The sequence below is a fragment of the Dromaius novaehollandiae genome, chromosome 7, assembly GCF_036370855.1.
Source record: "Dromaius novaehollandiae isolate bDroNov1 chromosome 7, bDroNov1.hap1, whole genome shotgun sequence".
Taxonomy (NCBI): Eukaryota; Metazoa; Chordata; class Aves; order Casuariiformes; family Dromaiidae; genus Dromaius; species Dromaius novaehollandiae.
Window position 1 is genome coordinate 5,209,479 of NC_088104.1, and position 27,110 is coordinate 5,236,588.

Below are 27,110 nucleotides of genomic sequence, written 5' to 3' on the forward strand. Positions count from 1 at the left end.
TTAAGAGTGTATAAGGGCCTTGATCCTCAGACCCAGCCAAGCTGGATTTAGTGAAGGACATATTAAGGTGGGGTGATGGGGGCTTTGTGTCATTTTTAGATCCCCTTATCCCGGGGCTGGCCAACCCCGGAGCTAGAGCCGGGGCACCGTGGCCCTCCCTATCCCCAGGTTGGGATGGCATAAGGCTTCCTCCGTTGGCCTTTCGCCATCCAGGGATTCGCTTAACCTCGGGCAATTCTTGGGTAACGGGATAAGCCAGCTTTGCAAGCAGCTGCTTTGGGAGCCCGGATCCCTCTCCTCATCCACAGAGAGGGTTTTCAGTGTAGGGGACTTTCTCCGCAGAAACGTAGACACAGCTTCTGCGCTGAAATAAATGCCTATGTGCGGAAAATCAGGTTATTGGGAATCTCCGGGTAAGAGAATCGGTAAAAATCTGCATCTTCCAAAATTTGAGTCCTTAGAGTCACAACCAGCCACATCTCGTGCTGTAAAACTTGCAAAATACCTGCGCCAGGGAGGCTGGATTCTTTCTGGTTCTTTTACATGGGAAAACAAAGGGAAAGATGTGCCTCCCGTCGTGTTTTGTGCTGGGAGGCTCCGGCTTCTGGTTGAGGAGCGGGTTCTTAATCACATCTGTGTGTCTTGTCCTATGAATATTGATACTGAAGTCAGAAAGAGAGACTTGTCATTGTCAGTGTATCTGAATCTGGCACTTCTGCTCAAAAGCAAGCGCTTCAGCCTCTTCGCTGCTGTACATCATTTTGGTTTTGTTGAAATAATATCTCTCTGCCAGCTGAGAATCTGGCCATAAAATGAGAAAAGTTGAGATTCCCATTGTTGCATTAGTTTGGCCACATTAAAAATACGTTGCTCTAGAAATGTGTATATGAATATGCTAATGTTTATTTTGCTAAATGTATGTGCCAGGATGTGCCATGTGGCTGAGTTAGTGTTACTTTAAGAATCCCAATTTTTGCCTTTTCAGACTTTTGAGTTTTTAAACTTGTAAACATAAGATTTCGTTGGCATAAGATTTTATGCATACAGCTGACTTTTATCTTCGCATTTTACATCACCTTAATACTGTAAGAGAAAAAGCACTCATCTGTTTATGATAAGATTATCAGAAATGGTCCAAAGTTTTCCATAACTAAGATATTATATTGTTATGGTGGCTTGCTACAGGGTAATTTTGAGACAACAAACGGAATATTTCAAAGCCCAGATGTCCTGTTTAGACAAGGGGGTGTATATTGATTAGAATCTGCTTTCACCTAACATCGCGTGGTAAATATCACAAAGACGTAATTAGAAAATTTGGTACAATATTTAGTCCTAGTCCCTGTGTGCCAGAATTGTTTGACTACTGAGAAACGGGAGCTTGTTTGCATCTCAGTGTGTTGTGAAATGCAAACTTCAAAGAAAATATTATATCTCCCAACTCCAGCTCGCGAGAGTCTTGGAAGTATAATACAGAAAGGCTTAACAATCCCTGCTGAGGAAAGGGCAATTTGACACTGAGACTGCTGTTAAACCACCGCTGAAACACTGGTGAGCAAAGAGGGCTTATTAGAGGAGCGTGGCTAAAGTCGCAGAAGCCGGGGAGGGAAAATGTACCCAGGTCACTGTGAAAATTCGCAAGTTGGACCAAATACACGTGTTTTGTGTGTGTATTTTTTCCCCCGCCTTAACTACATCTCTCTGCATATTCGCTTCCATAGGCTTCCCGTAAGATTGGGGCCCTCGCGGTATTCAAATAAAATATTTAGATTTGCAAAACTTCTGGAAGCCAGATTTTAAGGCAAAAAAGAATTTTTTTGTCAGATTGTCAATGTCTGAATTTCATCACAATCTGTTCAGCTGTTTGTTGCAGGCAGGCGTAAAGCGTCGTGGGTAAGTGTGTGTTTGTACTTCTTATACATATTGAAAGAGGGCTGCCTAATCCCCTTGATGAGGAAAGCGCTGTAAATCATATACATCTGCAGGCTCTGTGCAGGGGTAGCACAGAAGCAAAGTGGCAGATCAGCAAGTCGAGGGAGCAAATAAGAGTTTTCTCACAACTCGGAGATCCGGACGCTTTTCGCGGTCCAGCCTCCTCGTGGTGTCGTTCAGTTGTTTTTTCGCAACGACCCTGGTGCTCTGCCGTAAAAACTTTGCCTAGGAGGCCATTCCACACACATGATTCCTGGCAAGGGAGGGAAATATTTGCTGATGACAGCTCTGAATATATTTTCTTTAATTGTCACTTATGTCTCTGTCCCATCCTCTGCACCGCGCTAAAAATAGTAACTTGGGTTGACGGTTTCAACACTATTTAATGTATGTATATTATTGCATGCAGAACCCACATAAAAAATGGCAAGGATGAGACCTAAGCCAGGGATAAAACTGAAAATCACAAACATGAGGCGAGACCCAAATAATGAGGGTATGGCAGGGAGCTGCTGTATCATGGCTCTGCGTAAACCCTTGCAGGGAGAGCCGTACAGCCCCTACCACCTTCCACACACAGAAGATGCCTAGCCTAATATTTGGCCATTTTATTTGTAAATAGTTTGTAGCTAGCGTTTGTATTTACCCTTAGCCTTCTTCGGCTTCCTTTAATAGCTTGATTTGCTAATCAAGCTGCAACACTTGTAAGGTAACTACAGAACATATTTTCCTGTCCATTTTGCAGAGGGATAATTTTGTCCAAATTACACAGCAAGTGGCTGGCAGAACTGAGACTAGACACCGGGGATAAAATCCCTTTGATTTCACTGAGGGAAGGATTTTATTCCAGGAGTCTCAACTCCGCTGCTCCGTCTCTGCCCTGTCTACTGCACACCCCGTATCCTGGGCTTTTGTTGATACTTGATACAAGCCTTAGCTTGGGGTTAAAGGCAGCGATGGCAGTGCTCGTGTGATGCTGTAGCTATGGTTTTGTCAGCATTTCCATTCTAAACTTCTGTTTGCAGCAATTATAAATCAACCATAAAAATAAAAAAAAGAGAGAGAGAGCGAAATCGCTGTGAATGGGGACTTGGCATACCAGAGTCCAGGAGGGAATTTGGAGCCTTTGGAAATAATGGCTCCTGATTACCACGGACAGGCATGACATGATGTGCAAATATACGCTCCATATTGCGCTGGAAACGGCATAACAAGTGTCACCACTTTGTCACGGCCAGGAGTGTGAGCAGAGAGGGTCCTTCTGACTCTTGCAAAGGAGAGAAATAGTTTCTTATTCCCAAAACTGTCTTCTGACTCGTGCCTTTAGCCACTTCGCAATGCTTTCCTGTTGACTTTAGACCATCTCCTGCCGGGGGCTCGTCTGGCTGGTTTGGGGGTGTCCTGGGAACGTTGATGATCACAGCCCTGGTGGCAGCGGGCTGCCATGCGCCAGGGCACGGGCCGGCTCCGTGTCATCTGCCCACGGCTGCCTGCCGCGTGTGCTGCCCGTTTGCAGGACTAGCTAGCGTTTGCTCGGCTTCGAAAGCGTGCTTCGTTGGCCCCACCAAATTCCAGCTGTGGGAAAAACATAGAGTTGCTCTCAAGTGTTTTCACTGAGGATGTAGGTGGTACTTTTAGATTGTATTGCGTGTGCATGCTGTGTTGTATTCCGGGCTTCCTTCTGTTAGGTGGCGAGCGGATGGGGCAGGTGGTGCCCGGCTGGTTTTGCACCGCGAGGATGGTCCAAGGGGCTGTAGTTATCGCTACCCTTTACTCCAAGAGGGATTTTGCGTTTGGAAGCTGAGTCCCAGCCCGCTCCAACTTGCCTCCGGGCCGTCTCTGGGAAATGCCTCCTCCAGCATCGTCGGCCGGGAGTCGTGCAAGAGAGGAGACGTGGGCTACGGCCAGCATTCCCAACACAGCACGCTGGGATATCTGGTTGGGAACTTGGATCTCCATTTCCAAATTCGCCTGGGAAATAATGCCAATGGCCCAGCAGCTTTGGCTTCCCGTTGGGTTACAAATAACCAAACGCTAAATGGCAGCAGCTTGGCGGAGGTGCTCCTGGGTGAGGGCGCGGAGAGCAGGCGTCGAAACCCGGGCGCAGCAAACTCCAGGTAGCTCGTTCAGTTGCCCCTAAGGGTTTTGCTGAAGGAAGGAGGAGGGGAAAATGACTTGCTGCGGTTTTTTTAGATGTGACATTTCAGTGATGTACCAACAGAGGAAATTTTGCTTGCAGAATCCTGTGAGCAAAACACTTCTGAGAATGTATGTATACAATTGTTTAAAAAAACACAGGGTTACTGACACAGATGCCAATTTGGTAGGGCATATGGAACATTTACACTTGCCTTTTTCATTCTTTCTTGCTACAGCTGGTACTGATTTAGTATGTGAAATCTTACTAGCAGGAGTGCTAATCAAGACAGAGATTTCTGCGAGGATTTAGTCATTTGTGTGGAGAAAAACTATGGGTATCATTAAAAAGTACAAGATCATCTATGAGAGGAACATTATCATTAGCAACCTAATTTTTAAAGCAAACAGAGGGAAAAAAGTACTGTATCCCTCCAACGGCAGCAGCAGGAAATCCCTTCCTTGCAATGCTCACAGTGATGCCACCTCGCTCCGAGCTTGGGAGAAGAAAATTTTACACTGACTTAGAAAACTCAGCAATTATTGCTCCAAGTACTTTTTCAACTAGCGTGATAGACTGCTCCGTAGCATCAGATGGATATGGCTATGGATATGGAGTGGGCTTAAATCAAAAAAGCGCATCCAGCTCCTGGATCTGTGTTTGAATCGGAGGCTGCCATTCAAGCCTAGCTCAATGGTGGGCCTGTGTTCAACCATCCCAGCATTTGAGAAAGGTCCAAAAGTATCTCACATCTGAAACGCAGAGTTTATAAAAGTTTCCCGCTTTTTCAGGAATTGCAATATGGAGCTGGAATCGTGACATTCAGCTCTGAAATATCAACACCAGCCAATTTCTGCCGGGGACAAGAAATACTATATTCCATTAAGAAGGTAACGAGTGGATATTACTTATCCAAAGAGGTGATTTTGCATTGCACACAGTGTAAAAAATTATGCGCGGGTTTAACTACCATTTCCTGCCAAGATTATTTCAGTGCAAACAGCAACAGAATCGCTGCTGTATGTTAAATATGTTGTACAGGTGGCTCAGTGATATGGGAGACCTCAACAATAAAAGCAGACATCTGCGGCCCGAGGTGACGAGCGGCGCAGTGCAAGTGGTGCGTTTGGTCCCCGGTGGAAGGCGGCCAGCTGCCAGGGCTTTCGGCACCGGATGCACGGCGAGGCGCGCGACCAGCTTCGGAGCAGGCTGCCCTTTTTCTGCCTCTTTCCCACCTGGTTTAAGGACCATGGTGAGGATGCAACGTGATAAGGAAGCTGGGATGATACGTCGGGTGGTGGGTCGCACTCTGAAATGCCCGGAGATGCTGCCTGTAAACATGCCCTGTTAATAGATATTGCCTGCCGGCAACTATACTGCAATTAGTCTCACCTCCGCATGCATTAACTTCGTTTTGGGGCTACAGAATAGCTTTGCAAGCTGCTCTAATTTGGCCTGATAGCCACTGTTTCCTAAGGCAAGATGACAGAGAGAAGGGTTTGGAGATACCTTCATTTGTCTAAGGAGCGTTAGCTCCCTCCCAGTTCTCCTCCCCTTGCTGGGGCAGAGGGCAGTACATTTTAGATAACCAGGAATCGCTGGATTTAGGAGCTTTCCGGTACTGAGGAAATGGGGGATCTTTTTTGACACTTAGAGAATGGCTGTCTTGTGGTAACTTCTTCACAAATGCCACACGGTTTTTGCATGTTTTATGGGATCTATCAGGGCTGCTAAGTCCAAGAAGTCCTGGTAAGTTAGGCATTAAAACCCTTTTTGACTTCCAAACCCCCAAATCTCAGCGGCTGTAACTTATTTTCCTGCTTACCAGTATTTTCCAATATCACATACAACTTTAATCAGTAATAGAAAAGCTGGAGACTTATCGCAGGGAAAGGAAGAGCTAAATGGCTCCTGGATACGACAATGACACTTTTCACTTGAAAGGCTTTTTTCCCAAAATACATATACCACTAAATGCAGTCCTCTCCAGGGGCCAGGGAAGTAGCCATCAAGCTAATTAGCTCGAAGCAAGCTAAACCATCGGGGAAAAGGAGAACAGATATTTGTGTTTGCTTGAACATCGCTACTTGGACTAAAATTGCTTGTGCTTTAAAAGCGATACAGTGACTTCACCTGCTTTGTGGACTAAAAGAGCGGGTCTGGGTCTTTCAGACCTGATGCTTGCAGCAGTGAAGCTCCCTTCTCCAACAACCTCCGGCATTCGGCCTGTGTTATTACAACTGTCCAGACTTCTTGCTAATGTAGCAGGGAGAGAGTCTGCTCTTGGATCAGAACAGGAATAACGTGGGATATATCTGGAGCCTTCCCAGAAAGGAATGAGGATGACCTGTGATGGATTTTTTAAATTATTGTTCTTATTATTGGTTAAGATAGTTATATCAGCAAAGAAAAATGCACGATATAGCAATCCGACGTCTTAGACAGTTTGCGATGTTTAAACATCTTAAACACTGTTGAGCGTTTTCTCCGCATTTCTCGCTATGGCACTGCGGTTTTATTTAAGCAATCCCGAAAATCATGGCCAGCTGCACCATCTGCCAGAGATGATGCAGGATGGGTGCCTCCAGCATGTCAGTGCTCAGATGTCATTTAAAAGGGAAATGCTTTCTGTATCGGGAAAGGGACAGAGACAAAGAGCCGGGGCAGGCAGCAGGCTGTGCTAAGTGGAAAGAAGAATTGATACCTTTTCCACCGCCTGACCTGAACATCTGAGTTCTTTCCCTTGGGGTTTCTCACCCCCAAATGTTTTTTTTTTTCCTCTCTCCCTTTTCTTTCTTTTTCTCAGCATTCACAGATCCAAACAGGCTACGAAACATAAAGAGTGGCCTGATGCAGAACAGGTGGCTTGTCCAGGTCACTGAGCGAGACGGTGGCTGTGAAAAGGAGGCGTGCGGCACGTCCCAGGCCCGCGCGGCATTTAAAGGTCAGCTCGGAGGAGGGCCTCGGCCAGGCTGCCCGCAGCGGGTGACCCCGGCGCCCGCGCCCCCGCCTCGCACATCCAGCTCGGAAGAAGCCGTGCTGCACCTTGACGAGGCTGTTTACAGCAAAACGAGGCGTGATCGCAACTGGGCTGGAGGGTGTCACGTTCACTTCACCGCAGCCACGAGGACCGGCGGTTGAATATTCGATTGCATGTCAGTCACAGCACATTAGGCAATCTTCCAGTCTGCCAGCTTTGCCCTTCCCGGCTCCAAGCGAAGTGTCACCAGGAAAGAAGTGGCACAGTGAAGTAGATGGTGCTGGAGCCAGCTTGCTAACGGATTTTCGGCCCCCATAAAAAACGTCCTTTATTGCCTGGTGGGTCTAGTTCTCCATCGCTTTGTAGAGAGGACAGTTGTTTATGCCGTGGACGTGAACCGCTCACAGGGCACTGCCGGTAACTTTTGTCCTTAGGTAAGGTGTGAATATGTGCAACATGGGCGGATGAGGCGGTGACAAATTAGGGAGCTGCCATCCAGCAGTATTACCAAAAATAATCTGCTCTTTCAAGTACAGAGGCTGTAAAACCATGTTGCTGTGACTGAGCACTATCTGGACTGTTTCGATTGCAAATTACTCCGTGCAAATACGTTAGGAGTGGAAGTTGAGAGCTCTGGATCTGTTTCCCGCTTCATTAAAGCCAGGAAAATCCCATGTCAGCTCCAAGAAGGAAACCACTTTTCAAAATTTCCAAAATTTTTCGGCTCGTGAAGAGATTTCCAATTTGACTGGAACGCCCCACCGCGTGCGCTGGGTGGTTTCTGCAGCAACGAAAAGCCATATCCGTCCGTGCGGGGAAGCGTAAGAATGACAGGATAATGTGGGTAGATTATTCCCATTGGCACTGGAACCTTATTGTCGTTTTTGTTAAACATCCTCCATCTATTAGCAGTAGCCACGTGGGAAGCAAGCGGTGGCATCCCCATTATGCGTCTCCCGCTTGCGCGATTGAGCTGCACCTCCTGCTCCAAGGCTTTCAAAGTGAATTTGAAATCAAAGGAGACAACGTTGTGTTACTGGGTGGGACATTCATAAGCAGAACTTCAGCTTTGTCTACTTTGATTTCGGATTCACTTTGAATGTTTCTCTGACAGGAGGTGCCGGCATCACAAGCCTCTCGGTAGCAGCTTCTCCATTAACTTTTCAAGTGACCGTTACTATTTAGCTGGAGAGACAGTAAGATTGCAGTGGGTGTCAATGGGAATAACCTTTTTGGTACTTCCAAAGCTTCAAATCTGTCCTCAGGCTCCAAAATCTCCAAGTAATACTTAGAAGGAGAGCCTGCCTGCAGAGCGAAGAGTACGGAGTGATGGATGGAACAATAAAAATGACGCCACTGGTAAAACCGCGAGTGGGATCATGCCATCTGAGAGGCACGGTGCAGATGATGGATGTCAAGCCTACGGCCTTCAGACCCTGGGTGTGAGGACCTCATGAGGACCTTGATGTGGTAGGGTGGTGGTCTGTGGCTGGTAAGTCCCATGTGGCAAATGGGGTCTGATTTCTGGTGAAAGAATATGTCTATGAGGAGTTACCAGCAAGGGCTTGAGGAAGAAGCCCTTCATGGTGGGGTGGGGTGGGAAGAAGCCCATTTTGGGTAGCACCAGGAAAAATTGTTTTCCCCTAAATCACCCGCTTCCCCCTTGACCATGTTTGAAAAGGGCATCCTCAGTGCCGACAGCAGTGTTGTTACGGACAGAAGGGCCCGGCGTCGAGCAGCCGGCGATGTGTGCCTTACTTTTTAAAAGAAAGATATGTCTTGACAGCTTGCCAAGTACCACATCTGCCTCTCTTTGCACCTCTGAGGGCGAAGCTCAACAGCAAGGTGGTGAAGATAAGTGAACCTATCAATTAACCGTGTGAGGGCTGCTCTCTCATTTTCTGCCAAACAGCTGTAGGTGATCTTTTCCCCTGCCTTTCCAGCACCTGTGGGAGGGAGGTACCACGTGCTGCTACCACCTTAGGTGGGCTGCAGGGAGGGAAGGGAGGTGTGTTGTGCACAGTTGGGGGTTATTTCTCCTACCACTGTTCCTCTTTCACGTTGATGGTTTTTCTTCCTTCGTGGTGGACTTCTGTTGGGCAATGCAAATGAGACTGTGCAAGTCAAGATGGTCTCTGAGGCAGTTGTTGCTTTGGGTACCGAAAGCGAGGACCAGGCACGTCCATCTTGCTTTATCTGGGTAAGTCGAAGGATTCAGGGTTGCATTTCTAGTGCTCTAGTTTTAATTGCTGATCACAATAGTATGAAATCATAACTTGATGGTCTGCAGGTTTCTCAGCGGGAAAATTTTGCTTGTGACACTGAGTCTATATTTTGTATGCGGCACATCAGCATTGTGTAAATTTTATGAACAGCTTCTATTATCTTTGAAACCACAGAAACAACAAACAGTTATAATCATAGTCTGAAGATGCTATAGTGTTTCAAATATGCCTACAGTAGTGGTATTACAATGAAAACGTTCTGTTTGCCTGCAGCTTTTGCTGTGTTCAATGACATCACAACTATGCTGTATTTGAGCTAAAACTTCTGTCCTTAAACAGAAACAGCTTGTGTGAAGCCTCTTAGGTTTTCCTTCTCATTTCTTCTGGTTGTTCCTTGACTAAAACTGGTTGAAATAGTGAATATGGTAGGCTAGTGCATTTTTGCAGGCTTTGTGTCTGGGTTTGCTACTGATAAGTTGTAGGTACTTCATGCTGTTGTGTTTGGAAAATGAATGAATGTTATTTAAAACCTCTGAATGGGCATCTGCTACTTGTCAAGTTGTGCTCTTCTGATCCTGGAATATCTGGAAATCCTGTGATTTGTGGTAATGGAATTACTGAAAAAAAAGTTAACAAAGATGTGACATTATAAATGTGTAAAACAAGGCTCCAGTTTTTCAAGTAGGTGCACTTTTAAGGATATAGTGACAAGGAAGAAACACCTGAGTGTGTATCTCTGAACACAGAGTTAGATGCTAATGCACCTGAGCCAGCTCTGGGCTGATGTGAACAGCGCAGCCCAGATGATGCTGGTGCAGGCTGAAAGGCTGCCTGCACATGTGTGTCTCCTCTCTGCTGGATTTGCGCCTATTAATGCTTGTAGGTAATGTTCTGAAAGACATCTATTCTGTTGCAAGTACTTCTTTTTTCAAATCATCCTAAAATACTAGAAGCCTTGTTTCAACAGATGCCTGATACTTTCCATTTCTGATGAAGGCCTTGGGAGCCCCAGATCTGAATGATCTGTTGCCCTCTTGGAGATGCTGCTGTGCAACCACGGCCCTCTGTCTCCTACGTTGCTGCCGTGTTCTGCAGCCCTGGAGCAGTCCAAGTGATTCCTCAAGCCCCTGCTCAGAGACATTTCTTACAAACCCTACGAAACACAGTAACATCCAAAAAACAAAAAAACCCAAACCCACCCCACCATAGGGAAACCCCCAGAGAAACTGGTTGAAGACTAAGCAAGAATTTCCTGACAAATATCTAATTATTGTATTAAAAATATTTCTTTCATGTAAGACTTAGCTTAACTAACTCTGTAAATTGAATGTGGCATCTTTCTAATGCTTCTCTGAGTCTCTGTGATTGCTTTCATTATTGTTATGATTGTAACTGTTACTAGAATGAAATTATTTACTCATAGAACTAAATGATTTTCATTGCTATTCAGCTGCTGACTGCATTAGACCAGTACACTGCATCCACAAAGCACCCATCGTCTTCGCAGTTGCGCGTTTTGCTGTCTTTAGGAATGGCTAGGCACAGTTTCCCATTGTTTTCTGTGTTCAGGATGCATCAGGACCATACCAAAGAAAGTGGAAAATTGCAGTTAAGAGGTCTTCTGCCGATCACCTCCTAACTGCTGCGTTGGCTTGCAGGATGGAGCTGCTTTGAGCTGTTCTGCGTGGTGGGCACTCAACCGTTGTCTGCCGGTTGTATATGCCTTCAGGCTGTCCTCGCTTCAGCAGGCTGTTTTCCACATGAGGACACCTGATCATCCTAAAAAAGTATCTGTTTGGGAGCTGTATAATGCGCTGGGCTCTATGCAGGTCCTGTGGCCATTAGTGCTCTAGAAGTCACCCGAGGATTTCAGGACGTTTTCCCTCTTTGGCTTCTCTTCTCTTCACCTTCGCTAAGCCTGGATAGCGTAGAAACAGCCCACAGAAACCCCAGCGCTGGTGTAACCATTGGGTGGTGGAGCAGCGCTGACCAGTAGAGCTGCAAAAGTTAATGAAGTGCTTAAAGAGCAGAGCAGCTAATGACCAGTGATTTTGCAGCAGTTTGTCTTTAACGCATGGACAGATATGGTCTGGCAGTTAAAGCGCACATAGGAAAGTCAGGAGGACTAACTTTTGATTCTGGAGCGGTTCCTGATTCGTGTGTGACCTTGGGAGAGCTGCTTAACTACCCCGGGCTTTGCTTTTTGGGGTGAAGTAGGGGGAAAGCAAGTGTCGGGCGCGGGGGCTTGCTGTGCTCCCGGGTCTGTGTGTGGGCACAAGGCTCGTGTCTAAGTTTAGATATGTGCAGATAGTAGTGCTGGGTGCTTCGCTGGAGTAAATCAGCACAGTTTGATTAAAATCCATAGGTTTATCCCACCTGGAGCGATAAAGCCTTACCCGCTGGTTAAGTCACTGGTCCTTTGTATGTCCGAGGAGTTGTGATCCTGCTACTTTTCTCCTAGGAAAGGTTGTGCTGGAGAACACGTGGTCACTAAAAACCCCCCTGGGCTATGGGATTTGTTACCACCAACAAGGACATAGAGAGGTGAATCATATGGCAATTCTATTTAGAAAATGTGGAAAATGAATGAGTAACTCTCATGTTACCTTTGACTCTTTGGCAAGGACAGATTTAAAACTGGCAACCCTCTGTGTAGCAATATAAAAGCGTTAACATCTGCATAGCTTCTGTTGGTAAATTTATGAAACAGATGGAGTAAACTGATGTAGAAATGCAACATAGGCCAGGCTTTGGATATGGGGAACTTTCAAAAGAGATTTGCCTTTCTGAATGTGTCTGCAGCTTGCGCTAGTTTAGCTAAACTGTTATAGTTGACCTGATTCAACCCCCAGCCCGGACACTCTTAGATCAGTTTGAAAAAAACATTTGCCATCTCTTTCTGGAGGTCAGACAACCTGATATAAGCCAAACTTTCAATAATTTAAAAGCGTTCACAGAAAATGTTATTAAAAAAAATTCAATTTAAAGAAAATCACAGCTTAATCCAAGGAACTTTTGCTTAGGCTAGGCCTGGGTTTCCAAAATCTGTACTGTAATATTGCACAATAGACGGAGGTGCTGATTATGCCACAGATAATGCAGTTGTTAATGATCAAGTTAATGTTAAAAGCCATTACTGCTCATTGACATAATTCTCAGAACATTATACTGGAGAAGTGCACCTTTTGTGTGGCAACAAAATGACAAAATTGAAATGTTAAAAGTTGAGTGCCTGAATAATAGCCTGTGAAATCATTTAGACAAGATCATTGTTGTTGCTATTGTAAAAGAACCAGAGAGTGACAGAATGAGCGACAAAAAAAAAAAAAAAAAAAAAAAAAAAAGGGAGAGGAAGAAAAAAAGGGGGGGGGGGGGGAAAGGCATGCACCAAGGTGTCTTTCCCGAAGGAAGATGTACGGTGAAGAGGATTCCTGCTCGTCTCCTCTCTCTCACCCTCTAATTTCCTCCAATTTGGAGGGTCTTCGGCTAACAGCAGAGCACCCTCCTCTGGCAGCTTGCCAAAAATGAAGGCCTGGGAGGCGTTTAAGCGGGGAAGGGACTCATCCTCGCCTGCCCCTCGCTGCATGGCCCCCAGACCGGCGCGTGAAGCTCCGCCGAAGCCCGGCGAGGCGGTGGGATTTTGACCGCTCGCCAGGAGAATCTAGGGCAGCGGCCCCCGCGCTGCCTCGGCGAGGTCGATGGCAGACGCTTCTGCAATGCGGTTGCACGCCGGGACGGTCGCGGGGACGAGCCGCCCCTTCCCGCCAGCCCCGGGGGCTTCCCGGGTCGCCCTGTAAAACTCTCCAAGCCGCGCACCACCCCGGGCGCCCCGCTGATGATCTGGGCTTTAATAAAACGGAGCGAGAAGGAGCGCGAGTTGCCGTAATGGGCTGAGCGGCAGACAGGCTATTAAACGCCTGCGGTGGAGGGAGGCTTTACGGAGCCATATACTGTACAACAAGCTTGTGTTTAAAACAGTGACCCACAACATTTGGTCCATAAAAATAGTTACGTGCACAGGGACTCCTGGCAGTGATAGTTTTTAATGTGGGGCCTGTGTTTTGGTGTAAAATAAATGGCTTCCAACATTACAGCAAATACGTAAAAGCTCCACTGAAAACCTCTGTATATAAACAAGTGAACACAGAACAGCTACCTTTAAGTAGTGATAATGTTGTTACGCAGCCACCCACAATGACTGGCTTTTATGCAAAACTCCCTTCTTGCACCTCCAGCCCAGAAGCCTCCCAACCCTCCTGCCTATCTCCGTATCGTTGGGCACCTGATCATGGAAAAAAATATTGAGGGACATTTATTAGATTATGTTTTGACTTTAAATTTCCTATGGATGTGGCCTTTTGCTCTGCTAAAGACTTGCCATTACAGCAAAGGGGACTTTGATTTTACTTGCTTCATCTTCCCACCATCCTCCTGGAAGACATCATAGAAATATTACGCAGCCCTTGGTTTGAGTTTCTCAGTGCTATAGTAAGAGCTGTTGCCTAATGAATTTGGAGACATTAGCAGCAATGGGTTTCAGTATTTTACTCAGCTTGCCACTTTCTCCGCGGCACACACCAGTCCTGATGTGTTTTTTTTTTTTTGTTTTCAGTTGAGGAGTTTCAAGCCCAAGAGCACCCTTCTCAGACCACAGCACAGTTCTCCAGTCTCCCAGCTGCCCCTCCAGCCTTCACCATTTCCTTCTCTCTAATGTTTTAACTTTCCTGGAGGGCTTCGATTCTCCTCTCTTAATGTTCCTGTAAGCTCCCACAAAACCATCCGGTTTATTCCCTGCCTCCAGTAACCGTCTTTCTCAGGATATCTTACTACAGGGTCTGCTAGTCTTGGCATCCTCTTCCTGTGACCCCAGCCACTATTGAATTAAATCTCTTCCATGGTTTGGCTATGAATTGCAGCCTAAAGTCCATAACTAAACTGTGCATGGTATTGGAATTCAGCAGGGGCCGAGGCCAGCGATTAGGGATGGTAGACCCTGCCACTTTATCTGTCATGACAGAATGGAAATTTTAGGGAAGGGAAATTATTGGCAGGTCTCAGTTTGGAAGGAAGGTAGGATGAGTGCTGGGCTTCTCTGTTTCTGCGGTGCTTGTTGCTGCGGTATGAAGGATCATGCATTTCATTAAGGAAAGTTTGAATTCCACAGGCTGGATTAAACTTTTTTCCACTCCCTTTTGCAGTATAAAGGTTTTTTTTTGTTTTGTTTTGTTTTTTTTGGTTTTTTTTCTTTCTTTTTTTTCTTTTTTTAAGGTGTGATCTTCCGGGGGGGGGGGGGGGGGGAAGTAATTTTCTCTTCTGTATTCAGGAACGACAAGCCTGAACAAGCAAGTGTTTCTTAAAACAGCAAAATTGGTGCTGTCATGGAGACCCAGGTCTCTGTAGCTTGAGGTTTTCCAGGAGGATGGCCGTGCCTCCTGGGATCTGGCTCTCGGCAGTTGGCCACACTGTCCTGCCTGGGTGCAAGCCTGTACCAAGAGACCCAGGGCCATGGCATCGGGCCAGGACCTCTGCGTGGGGCTGGACACGCTGGGGTGGTGCTCCCTGGTCCATCCCCAATCCTCTCAGTAGTGGAGAAGGGCTGCAGGTGGACATTACATCTAAATACATAAATAAGTACAATCTGCCCTGATGACTGAAGATGGAGCGCCCTATGTCTGGCTGATACCGCTATCCCTAGGTGCAGCACCCCGAACAGCTAGGATCCAAGACCTGCGCACCCTTGAATGGGCAGAATTCAGTAAAACTGAGATCATTGTTCCTACTAGTTTTCCCATTCTTGCTGTTTCTTTCTTATCTAATGTGGAGCTAAGGCCAGCTGCTTTACAGCTAGGTATTTATTTGTTTTAGATACCAATCACTTGAGTAACACCTACAACTGGCAGAGCCAGGAGTCCTGAGAGCGCTGCCATCACTGAAACCCATGGTTTCTCAGCGTAGACCGCTCTTGGTCTAACCTGGCTGTTGGATTAGAGGAGGGATGCAGCTGATCCTGAGCAGGTTCTGCAGACTGTAATTCGGAGGAGATAAGGAGCATTGCAGCATTCAAGTGTCTATCCTAGGAAAATGCAGGAATCCTGCTGATTTTTTTTTTATTCTGGCTCGGACTTGAAAGGCTCTGGGCAATTTAATTGCAACTACTTATCCCTTCAATGAGAAAAGTACTTGTACCATGGTCTGGGTTTAAAAAGTCAATTGGCAAAGTCCAGGGGTGTAGGCAGAGGTTAAGGGCTTTGTGAGTCTAATCAGGGCTGTCTTTTCCAGCAGCCTCCTTTTGAACAGGGAGGGCTTGTAATAAAGTGGTTAAAATATTATGTGCAGAGAGATGGGTTTCTAAAACATTGTCTGAGCTATGGCAGCTCAAGGTGAGGGAGCAGATGATGTTTTGAAGGAGACACGGAGAAGGAAATTAAAGCGAGGCTGAGAACTGTTGCACAGATGTGCGGATGGCAAGAGGCAAGGTGGAAGTAAAGTCTATGCTAGAAAGCAAGCATAGGAAGATATTAAACATTTTGAATATGCATACTGTGTGAATTCCAGAATTTCTTCTGGGTATGTTCATAAATGTGCCTTGTCCATCTCCAGGGCTGCAAGCCCAGAGCAAGATATTAAACAAAACCAGCAAGTGTTCATTTTCTTATTAGAGTTTGCAGTTTCCTGAAATGAGTTTAGGCTGAAAGCATCAGAAAGCATCCTACCTGTACAGACTGTGTTATCTAATTACTGGCCTGTCTTCATTGCTGCTAAAAGGCTTCAAAGAGATCAGTTAAAAAAAAAAAAAGAACTAGGAGCTGCACAAAATGTTTCAAGGAGATGAAACCCAGTCAAGGAAAAAGATCATCCTGCACACACACAGATTAGTATTAGCTTTAGCCAAAGAAATGTCCCTTCTGGGTGGAGAACCTGAGTCCCATGTGTCACCCCAAGAGAAATTTAGCCTGAACCCAGGGTTTTGCAGAAAAAGCGCTGATGCAGCTGCGGCGCGGCGCAGCTTTATGGATGGGGTGTCGAGCAGCGTTGTGAGCAGCCGTCACATCGGAATTACGGTGCGAACCAGGCGTGTGCACAGGTCACTGCTTTTTATGAACACATGTTCCCAGATCTTATGACAAATAGGAAAGTAGCCCATTTTGACCTTTGAAGCCTGTTGCAAAGTCATTGCTGAGCTATTATTTGAGTAGCTTGAGGTAGAATAATGTTCAACTCAGCTTCCTGGAGCTGCATTTGAAATGCAATTAATTGACTGCTGTTAGTTGTCAATTAACATTTATTATCAATTAGTTCATCAAATTGATTAGTTGGCAGGACCTTAAAGCCTAAATGCACTCCTTTCCATTATAAATATGTCTATAAGAGTAAAAGCTACTCACTAATTGATGTCAAACTGAAATTGCTTATGTTGGTCAAGAGACAGAGCACATTGTTTTTAAAATCCATATTAAATTAATTTTGCAGCAAATACATCAGTATTACATTATTTTGAAACACTGTATCTTTGGCGCATATGAACTTGCGCGCACATCTCTTAATAGCTTTGAGACATACAGGTATAATATAGCAACTGTAGGTAGCCTTTTTCCTTATTCAAAAAGAGACACTGTTTCAGACAGCCAGACTAATTTTTCATTAGTCTACCTTCTAAAACGGCTTGTGGCTATATACAGGGCATGAAAGCAGTTCAGTTTTAGCAGATCTACTGCAAAACTGCTTGTGTTTCTCGCTGTCCCCCCTCCCTCGGCCCCTTCAGGCCTGCCCGGTGTTCAGAGAGCTGCTCTTGGACCCAGGCTCTAATCGGGATTATTCAGGACCATCTCTTCATGGCCAAAACAGAGCACTAAAAGGAATCGTTACGTATTTCTCCAAAGAGAGAGCGATGGGAATGTTGTTTTCAGTACCTTGTTCTTGCAGGCCAGTAAACTGTTCATATGTTTATGTGAGAGACTCATTAAAGAGATGAGAAAAGAGATATCTGGGTTAGTTTTACAAGGACCATTGTTGTTTGAAATAGAAGTTTTAAATGCAATAGTTGTCATGACTTCAGCCCTTTGCTCTTACCGCTAGGGCCGAGGAGCAGATAAAATCACGACAAGCATTCCTTTAACTTTTTACACACGCAAAATACCTGAGAGGGGTTATTCATTTTCTTTGCCTTTGTGCAACGAGATTATTCCTGCATCCCCCAAAACTGTGACCTAAATATGGCTGAAAGACACAACATGTGACCTGCTTAGTGCTGCCTGTCATGGCCCGGAGCCACAGCAGGAACTCTATTAGTGGGAACAGCACAGATGCTACCAGATGGCCAACATATTGTCCAGAGATGACCCATGTATAATTGCAGAAAGTTCAATACATTCAGGTTTTGAATTTAATTGCATTGACCACCTTAGCTACTGCTGCAACACAATTTAATTTATTTAAGGTGGAAACTTGCTTTGAAAAGGAAGGGAACCTTTATGCTTTTAATATTGCATTTGTATTTTGCAGACTGTAAGAATGCAAGCTCTCTGCGTATGAACAGATGTTTGCAGGGGTCAGGCTACCTGAATGCAGTTCAAGCAATTCGAGCAATAGGAGAACAATACAAGATTTTTCCCCCGTTCACTTCCTGCAGTTTATTTAGATCAAGTTCCATGGGACCAAATCTGGCAGTCTTGACTCAAGCAAATAGCCCACTGGAGACAGTAAAAATAAACCGAAGGACTCCTTTAAATATTTGAGCAGGAGGGGTTTGCTTGAATAGCGACTGCATAACAAGCTGCTTAATTTTTATCTTTAAAAGATACATTTTAGGAGAGACAGCACAATTTATCTATTAAGACTCCAGACTGGGAAGTAAAACCCTGTATTCTGTTTCCCGCTGCTGTGCTGTGGCTACCCTGTCGTCATACAGCCTCCAGCCAAGGCTCCTCCTGGCTCAGACCCAGGGCTGCGTCGTACGTGGGGCCATCCACTTCCCTGTGCCTGTCTGGAGGCGATTCCTGGTCTTGGTGACAGATTTCCCCTTGGATGGCACAAGTTTGAGGAGGTACTTGGGTACGAGCTGGTGTGCGCAGAGTGGGGGCCACCTCTCTGAAGTGAGACGGGGCAAACCCACGTGCTGGTGTAAATGCTTCATCGTAAAATGTTGGGCTAATCACATACGAGAGTACGGACCTGACCTGGACCTGACCAAAGCCCATGCAAGTCCATAGGCTCACCCTGGTTGGATGCGGTCGTCTATAAGCCCTTTCATGGGGGTGAAACATGAATAGCACTTCCTTTCTATCTCTGTCCATTCCCCTGCTCCCTGCTTTCTGTTTCTAGCTATCCCCGTTGCCCTGGTTTACTATCCTGGCTGTCTAGGCTGTAAGTTTTCATTGCAGGATATTAAAATGTGTATATATTTAACATTAAAGTAGATGAGCCTTGACTAGGTTGGGTTATCTAGGCCCTGTCGGGTCCCAAACATACTGGTAACTTCATGGCTTACTCTATGGAGAAATCATAGTAGTCTGCTTAGTTTTATTCATTATATTAAGCCATTTGTCAACTTTAGTAAGAATATCTACAAAAGCAGTCAATCATCGATAGATGATTTAAAATCTAAGGGTATTTTGGTGTGTGTGTGTAAAATAAAAAGATAAGCTGGTGATGAGGGATGGGCCCAAACCACAAAACTCGGTTCTGCATCCAAATTGTCAAAGAATGTGTGCAGTTTTGGCCCAAGAATAAAACAGAAGGTCTCGCCTCTCAGTCTGGCTACAGCTCCACTCTTTCCTTAAATTTAGTGGTCAGGGTTTTGATTCGTGTTCATCGCTACCAATATATCAGACTGATTTCCTTCATGTATAAGGAGGAAAGCTTCTTATACATCAGAACCTGCACAGTGAAGAATTATCATTTTAGGGCTGGGGGGCAAATATTGCTGGTTTTTCCTTTTTTCTTTTTTTCTTTTTCTTTTTTTTTTCCCATGCCGTCTCTAATCAAATGTAATCACTGCAGCATGTGTTATTGATTTTGTAATTGCCTCTTGAATGGTTTGGGCCCCAAGATTGCTACACTTTGTGAGGATGTCATTTGGGTTATATATATCAGCTAATGGATGATGTATCTTTTTATTAGGAAAGTCTCCTAATATCTCAGATAGTTAAAGATGAAAGACTTCTCCCAGGAGGCCTGGTAGATGACACTTTTTGGTGTGACTAGACAGCAATCTTACACTAATACTTCCTTTGTACAGCTTATTTTGAATGCTTTTGTTGGTCGTGATACCAAAAGTATGTACACTGTCCGTGTGAATGCTGTGCTTCCAGTGTCTGAGCTGGAGCATGCAGTTTGCTTTGATGCCCCGAAAAGTGGGTGCTGCTGTCTTGGTTCCCAAAGCAGAGCCGTAGTTGCTGGGTACTAACTGAGTAACGCTAACGTATGTCTGAAGACAGACTGAAAAAGTTCACATATATATGGGGTCACAAGGGGGAGAGGATGAAGGAGATGCTATGTGGGCATTGAATATGTGTTGTGCTCAAAGAATTACCCTACGTGAAGGGAATTTCTCAGATAAAGTGGGATTTAGGCTACCTTGTATGACTTCTAGAACAACATCACTTTCATCAGCCAGAAAACCCAGCTTGAGGTATACGTGAAGCCTGAAGTGCAGCTAGGACTCAAATTTATGGAAGTCCTAAAGTATCAAAAAGGAGTCTGAATGCTAGAGTAGGACTGGAGTTGGCATATAGGGAATCTTGAAAAGGGATATTACCTAGCTTCGACGACCTCTCCACCAGGCATGCCAGCTGCTCTGCATCATCATAGTTTTTTACTACTGCCAAAAAAAAAGTTGGTTTTGTTGCCCTTCTTTGGCAGCACATTCCCATGCCCTTTCCTGCATGAGGTCTAGTGCTTGTCCAGCCCCTTGGTGGTCTGGTTCAGCATGCTAAGCCATGAGGAAAGTAACCCAGCAAGGAGGGTTAGAAGCACGTGGCTGTGAGTAGGAGCTAACAGAGCAAGACCTTAAGCAGAAGCAGTCGGCTAGGGCTCAGCTGTCTTGTGAACCTTGCACTACGGATAGCCCTAGCTCCCTCTTCTAGAGTATTTAATCTGAAGGTCTACAGCCGTGTTTTTAGAGGTATAAATTAGCACAGAGTTCTGGTCTGAAGAGGAGCTATGCTGGTTTTCGTGCTCTGAGTATCTGGAACATCCTGTTTTTCTGAACAGCTTTTTTTAAGCTCAGGCAGAGGGAGTGAGAGTGAGCTCACCTGACTTTAGAGGTCTAGACCTGAGCTAGTCTGTCTGGACTTCCTTTAAATGAGTGGGGAGAAACAGCTCTTTTAACGTGCAATTCATCTGGCCTGTTGCTGTATCTGCTTTAAGATGAGGTTAATCCCACATTAATGGCATCTCTTTTCCTATACTGAATGGGAGATGAGCCTAGCTCAGATGTCTGCAAGATAGACATCTGCATTTGGTCACATAAATCCCACCCGCAGAGCCGCTGTGCTAATGTGAAGAACCAAGATGACTGGCTTCAATTAATAACAACAATAATAATTTAGACTCTAAATATAGAAAATAATTTCAGATTTTTTTCAGATGTGGACCAGATCTTTCTTAGGTATTGCTCAAGTTATCTCTAATTCAGTGGGGGCTTTTGTTGAGGAGTTGGTTGCAATGGTCAGGAGCAGTGGTGGTATCTCTTAGGCAAGCTAAACTAATATACTCTTCCTGCGGGTACGTGCTGATAGAAATGAAAGGAAAATTTTCCAAGTTGAAGATTTGTTTTTTTCGGTTGAATGGTGCTAGAAAAGTAATACCTTTTATTGAAGATATCCTTTTTAAAAGCACAATGGCTGCAACTTTCTGGAACTACTTGCGACCCCCAAACTCAATCTTTATTAGTGTTTCTCATTCAGCTAAAGCTGAAGCAAACAAATGAAACTAATTACTCTTGAAGTTGGGTATTGCCTTCTTGAGCTTTATGAGCCAATTTTTCTGAAATTAGAAATTGCCTAACTATGTGGAATGTTTCCAGTAAAACTGCTTCCTCCTGCCACAATTTTTGCAGTCACACAAGTGCTTTGCATGCCACACTTGGGTAGGCAGCAGTGACCTCCAGTGGCCAGCAGACCCATCACAGGCACGTCCTCTCCCGCAGCCACGCCGCTCCTTTCCACCCGCGACTTCCCTTCCCTCAGTTGCAATTCAATGCACTTATTTCTATTCCACTGACCTCATTTTTGTCGGGTGCCGTACAATGCTCAGGTAGCTCTCCTCTGAAATCCCAAAAGGGGATGTAAAAGTCGACTGACCAAAAAAAAGAAAAAAATTTGAACTATTGGCTTCAGTGTGAGGCACTTTAATATGGCTGCCTGCAGACAGGCATTAAAACAAGTGGGAACCCATTGCTTCAGAAAAGCAGGGTATGTGGATATCCTCAGCAAGGATTTAAGAACTAGTTTGAGGTATCATTGTTGGAAAACCTTGGCCTGCATCATGTAGAGTCTGTTGGGTCCAAAAAAACCCCACGTGAAATGGAACATAGGAACGTAGATCCTGCCTGCATCTTTCTTTAATTTTAAATTATTTACATTAAAGGCAATGGGTCTGGTCCCAAGTGATTCAGTATGTCACAAACATGACAGAAGATTTTTTTTTTTTTTTTTTTTTAACTCCTATGCATAAATACTTTCAGGATTAGATCCACAGTTATACAGCTCTAAGCACAGGAAAAGCTACTGAGCCGGTTATGCACATTCAGACTAGTTGTACCTCTTCTGTGCTTATATAGCACAGGACCCTTTCCAAGAGGGGAGCGCGTGGTCCACCTTAATTTTAAATAGGTACTCCTTTCAGTTATGTCAGCTACTTAAATTTATTTGCAGACAGTCAATTCATATTGATCATAACTCGACCTTAAAATGACCTTGAGCGAAGGTACTCTGTGACTGCTATAGATATTGGGATCGATACTGAAGAGCAATTGACTACACCTAGTTACTGATAAACGAAGTTTAAAAAAAAAAAAAAGGCAGTACTTTCAGAAACAAAGATAGCTGCTCATTTAGTCAACCATTTGCAAAGGTTTAATATTGATACACGAAGTTATAATGACATCCTTGGGCATTCTCAAATGGTGGGAAACAATAGGCTGCAGAGTCACGGTGGCACGTTAAGGGGAGAGAATCATTAGTTCCCAACTTCAAATAAGGAATTTCGGGATATTTATGACAACGACACTGAGAACAAATGCACTTACTTAGCAGTACTCGCTGGAGAAGGCATGTATCAAACTGTGCTGCTTTTCTTTATGCGCGAGCCAGGTCTAGGGAAATAAAACACCGTATTATTGTACATGGAACAAAGCCTTTAGTACTGCTTGTTTCTTTAGCAGCACTCTCCTTTGCACATTTGTGCCCGGATTAACTCGCACATCCCCAGGTATAACCCACTGTAACAGTGAGGAGGAGGTCGCCTTGGTTTAGGCACACGTGCTGCGCGTTGATGTGCGTTTCCCAACGCTGTCCAAGGTTGGAGGAGATGATGTCAGGGTGGCTTTCCCTGCCGTTCCTCTCACTTTGCCCCATGGGAATGGGGCACTGGCAACCTGCACTGAGACATGAGCAAATGGAGGTCCACCAGCAAAATTGCCAGCTGTTGCCTAAGAGACACGTGTGTGTGGTCGCACAGTGAAGTTCGTCCCCATCGGCTGCCCTGGTGAGCCAACAGGGTTTCCTTCCCATCAGTGCCTTTTGCAGCTCAACCTGAGCCTGACATTTTACATTTATGCACCAGTGGTTTTTGTTTTTGTTTTTTTTTTTCTTTTTAGAAGTAGTTTTTTACATCTGTGACATTCTTTGCAAAAGAAATGAATTAAATGGCAGGATGGTTAAAGCTACGCAAATCAGAAACAGGAGGCGAAACATTCTGCAGGCGCAGACCTCCCATAGATCTCTGCAATCCTCAGAGTTTTCCCCAGGCACTTAAATTTCTATCTCGATCCCCAAAGTTAATCTCCTGATCATATTTCTTCAATCCCATACAGTAACATTTTTTTTCCACACTTCCCTTGTTTTTTTTTTTTTTTTTCTTGTCCCCTTGTTTTTCATAAAAACTGTCCTCCTGGCTCCCTTTACATCTTAGACTTCAGTGAGGCTATTTATTAATAAACCTGTGTTTTCAGTGCGTTGATGCATCAATAAACTACAGAGTGGTTCAGTTAGTCAGCATTCTAGGAAATCCTTTGCTGTATTGAAGAACTGTAAATCTCCATTATTGCTTCCCATAGCACAAATAAAGAATAGCCTCTTACCTTTGCAGCGATCCCTTTGATTTTTAAGGGTGAATGTACGTGCATCCGTAGCAAAGATGATCGGCTCATGCACCGCACAGATCCCAGGCGTTCATTTGCTGTTTGGTGCAACTGCCTGGAAATTCACAAGTCAAACGCCTCTGGGATGCAGGGAAGTTGGGAATGGTGGAAACTGGGGCTGGTGAGGGCAGGGGGAATGAGTAGTGAAGCGTTCAGATGAAAATAATCTTCAGGACTTCAGGAATTTCTCCAGAGTGACTCTAAACGCGAAGCTTTGGAGATTAGTCCGTGACTGATGGAAGAGGTATGTCACCTGCTGCTATGTGCAACACGTCCCCGTGCGCTGCAATGGCCCACCCAGAGCCGCCACGGCGTGTTATGTTCCTCCCTTATCCGACTGTGTCAGGCGGCATCGCAGGAGGCAGGTGCGGCTGCCGTGTTGCCTGTAACGGATGCGGTGGGACGTAGCATCCAAAGCAAATACCTGCTTTCAGTCGAGGCTCAGTTAGCTCTAAGTGTGCTTTGACGTATCGACAGAGGGTTTGAAATCTCGGGCAATCCCTTCTGCATTTGCCACCTCTCGCTCGAGACAGAAGTCTCTGCTGGATAGGAAGAAATTCAAGCTAGGCAAGCTTTAAATTACCTTTGCTTGATTCAGGGTTGTCAAATAGGTGGGAAAACCTGCTCAGTCCAGTTGTTACAACAACTGTATGGGTGCTTAGATGCCGTGGGAGTTTTTCAAACACTAATCCCAGAGGCATGAAGAAATCCAAGAATAAAATATAGCAGATTTAGAATTACTCTTTGAAAAACTTGCGTAAAAATGAAGTAGCTCTGGTATAGGTACTGCGTGAGCAGGCTTCCAAGCTACTGGGAAAAATGAGATATATGAAGATGGTGATATTACAAAAGCAATAATATGTTGCCATATTAATTAATCTTGAATTAAAGCAAATTTTTTATATGAATGCATATGACATTCATGGCATGCCAAATTAATTCTTTATGATCACAGCCACTGCAATCAATACTAAATGAATTCATAATGATAAGATACTTAAAGAGTTACCACAAAAAACAATAAAAGGCCATCATCAAAACTGTGGCATGCTAATAAAGTATTGCTCAAAAAGATGGTGCTATTCATGACCGTCAATGGTAATCTTTATTTTTTGTTTGTCCTCTTCCACCACCTCCTTTCCCAATCCCTCTCCTTTGCTGCAACAGATTTGGAATGTTTTTAAAAGTTACAGTCCAGCAGTAAGGGAAAAAAATAGCATAACGGTGAGATTCTTGGTCACATAAAGCCCGTTATGTGGTCCTCGGGCATCATCTTTTGACACCTACTGTATTCAGTGACTAACTTCTGCAAGTGTGGTGCTCTTCTCATTTGCCCCCTCCTTGCCCTCAATTCTTCCCTTCGTTGCTGTTTTTAGGAAGCAAAATCCAGGCGGGTAACGGTTCCTGCTGGGTTTTCTGCACGCTGTTCCCGCATGGCCTTGTACAGTGAATTTGTGGATTCTCTAATACGGGTGGACAATATTGCCCTGTATTCTCATTGGACTAGTTTCTCATATGCTAAAGTTTTCTCCCTTTGAGGATTAGAGAAATTGGAGCACCAGGCAGTCAGTTATCTGAGCAAAGCCTTATATCAGCTCTTGTTAATAAAACAAACCTATACCAGCCTAGGGACTTCATTGCGTGTTACAGATATTTCAAATGTCATGACAAAAACAAAAGTAGCTGTGGATATCAAATGGAGAGAGCCATGTGTTACATAACAAAAGGAATTTCTCCTTTAGGGAATGGGCTGTACCCAGAAGACAAGGGTGAAGCATTCAGCTTTTTAATATTTATGTTTTTTTAAGCTGTGTTGCCGAGGCTCTGCAGGAGCCTCTCATCCAAACGGAGACTAGGAATTGTGTCCTGCCTATCATGGTATTCACAGTATTTCCCTCCTGAAATAGAGGGAATATATAGAGAAGGAACCAGAGAGGTGAAGGGCAAAAGGGAAGAACGGTTTGGGGAATGGAGAGGAAGGAGCGTGCGGGACGTAACGTGACAAAGGCATGGCATGGGACAGCGGGGACTCCAGACTTAGCAGGCAGGGCAAAGCGGTGGCCTGTGGGGGCTTTTGGCTGGGAACCTGCTGAGGAGCAAACAGGGAGACACTGCCAAGGGGCATGGCAGAAAGCTGGAGGAGAAGTAGGATAAAAGCAAGGGAGGCAGACAGGGGTTAGACCGAAGGAGGCTGATAGAGGTTGGTAGGTGATGGGAAAATTAAGGCTTTATGAGATACAATAAACCCAGCTGTGTTTTTTTTTCTTTGTTTTCTTTGGAGTGCTTGACTTAGTTGAAAATAATTTTTATGGACTAAAACTTTAATTGACTCGCTCCTTAAAAATTATCTGGAGGAACAAGGTTGGAAGCCAAAAGTGCAAGTTGACCTAGTAAAGGCGGAGAACCAGAGAAGCGTTCAGGCAGTCATCAGCACCAGGTAACTCAGAAAAATTAGGAAGAGTAAATGGGGTCAGTGAGGACCCCAGAGCAGCATTTCTTTTGCTATGGCTTTACTTATTGTGGGAGAAAAGTGTTTTCAAACAGGAGTTGGTTCTGGGAAAGCCTCTCCAGAAGGTGCGTCAGCTACCTGGAGCTGTGGGCCATGGTTGTGCAGCCTCTGAAAATCACCTGTACCTTGCTAGGATAGCTGACAGCTAAATCTGCCCTAATGTGCCCTAATTATGCTCTTCAGTACAGGGTCTTTCTGGTGATTTGAGGTGGGGGGAGGTTCAGCAGGGAATAAAACAGTCAACTGCTTTCTCTTCTAGCTGGAATAGGAGTGAATTAGCTGGATGACATTAGGAGAGTTTCTAAATATCTTTCCTGCCAATATTTGATTAGGGACTTTAATTTCATTAGACAAACTGATTTTTTCATTAGACAAACTGATTTTTTCATGCATTGCTCTCTCCTTTTAATGTGTAAATTACATGGGATTTGACTCTCATTACAATATTGATATGGGTGCTGCCTTCACACGAACAGCAGCGCCAACGTCGTGCTTGTGCCTGGGCTGGGCGTGAGGAAATGAGCTGGGCTTTCCCAGAAAACCCGCCCGGTGCAACTTCTCGCCTAGGCCCAGGCTACTGCGTGCTGCGTTGCACCTTCCTTGAGCGGTGCCGGTAGCTGCAATCTCGGCAGCACTCACAAGGTGAGAGGCGTCAGGTCAGTGCATGAATGAGAGGCCTCGAGGGAAAATTTGGGACGAGGCCGCCGGAGCTGGAATGGGCAATTTGATAGGAAATGTTCTTGCTGCTGACGCCTGATTGAATTGGCATCGCTGCGGGGAGAGAAAGGGCATTACGATGATTGCGTTACCTTCCACCTGAGGTGCAAGTGCTATCCAGACTGGATGCAGTCGTTAGAAATCCCAGAGCTCTTTTGCATAGGTAATTTTCCTCCTTGCAATCGCATGTGCTGCACTGTACTTCATGCATTAAACCACAGCGTAGCATGCTGGTAGGTAACTCTCTA

At 45.0% G+C, this 27,110-nt stretch overlaps 1 long non-coding RNA gene across 1 annotated transcript; it reads right to left on the reverse strand.

Moving 5' to 3' along the window:
• Positions 1 to 8,362: 8,362 nt before the first annotated feature.
• On the reverse strand, positions 8,363 to 24,091 carry LOC135328831 (uncharacterized). Its single transcript, XR_010389912.1, has 4 exons — positions 23,577 to 24,091; positions 22,524 to 22,589; positions 21,498 to 21,571; positions 8,363 to 9,891 (listed from the first exon to the last, which is right to left on the reverse strand). It is a non-coding gene; the product is annotated as an uncharacterized LOC135328831 (long non-coding RNA).
• Between the last annotated feature and the right edge of the window lie 3,019 nt (positions 24,092 to 27,110).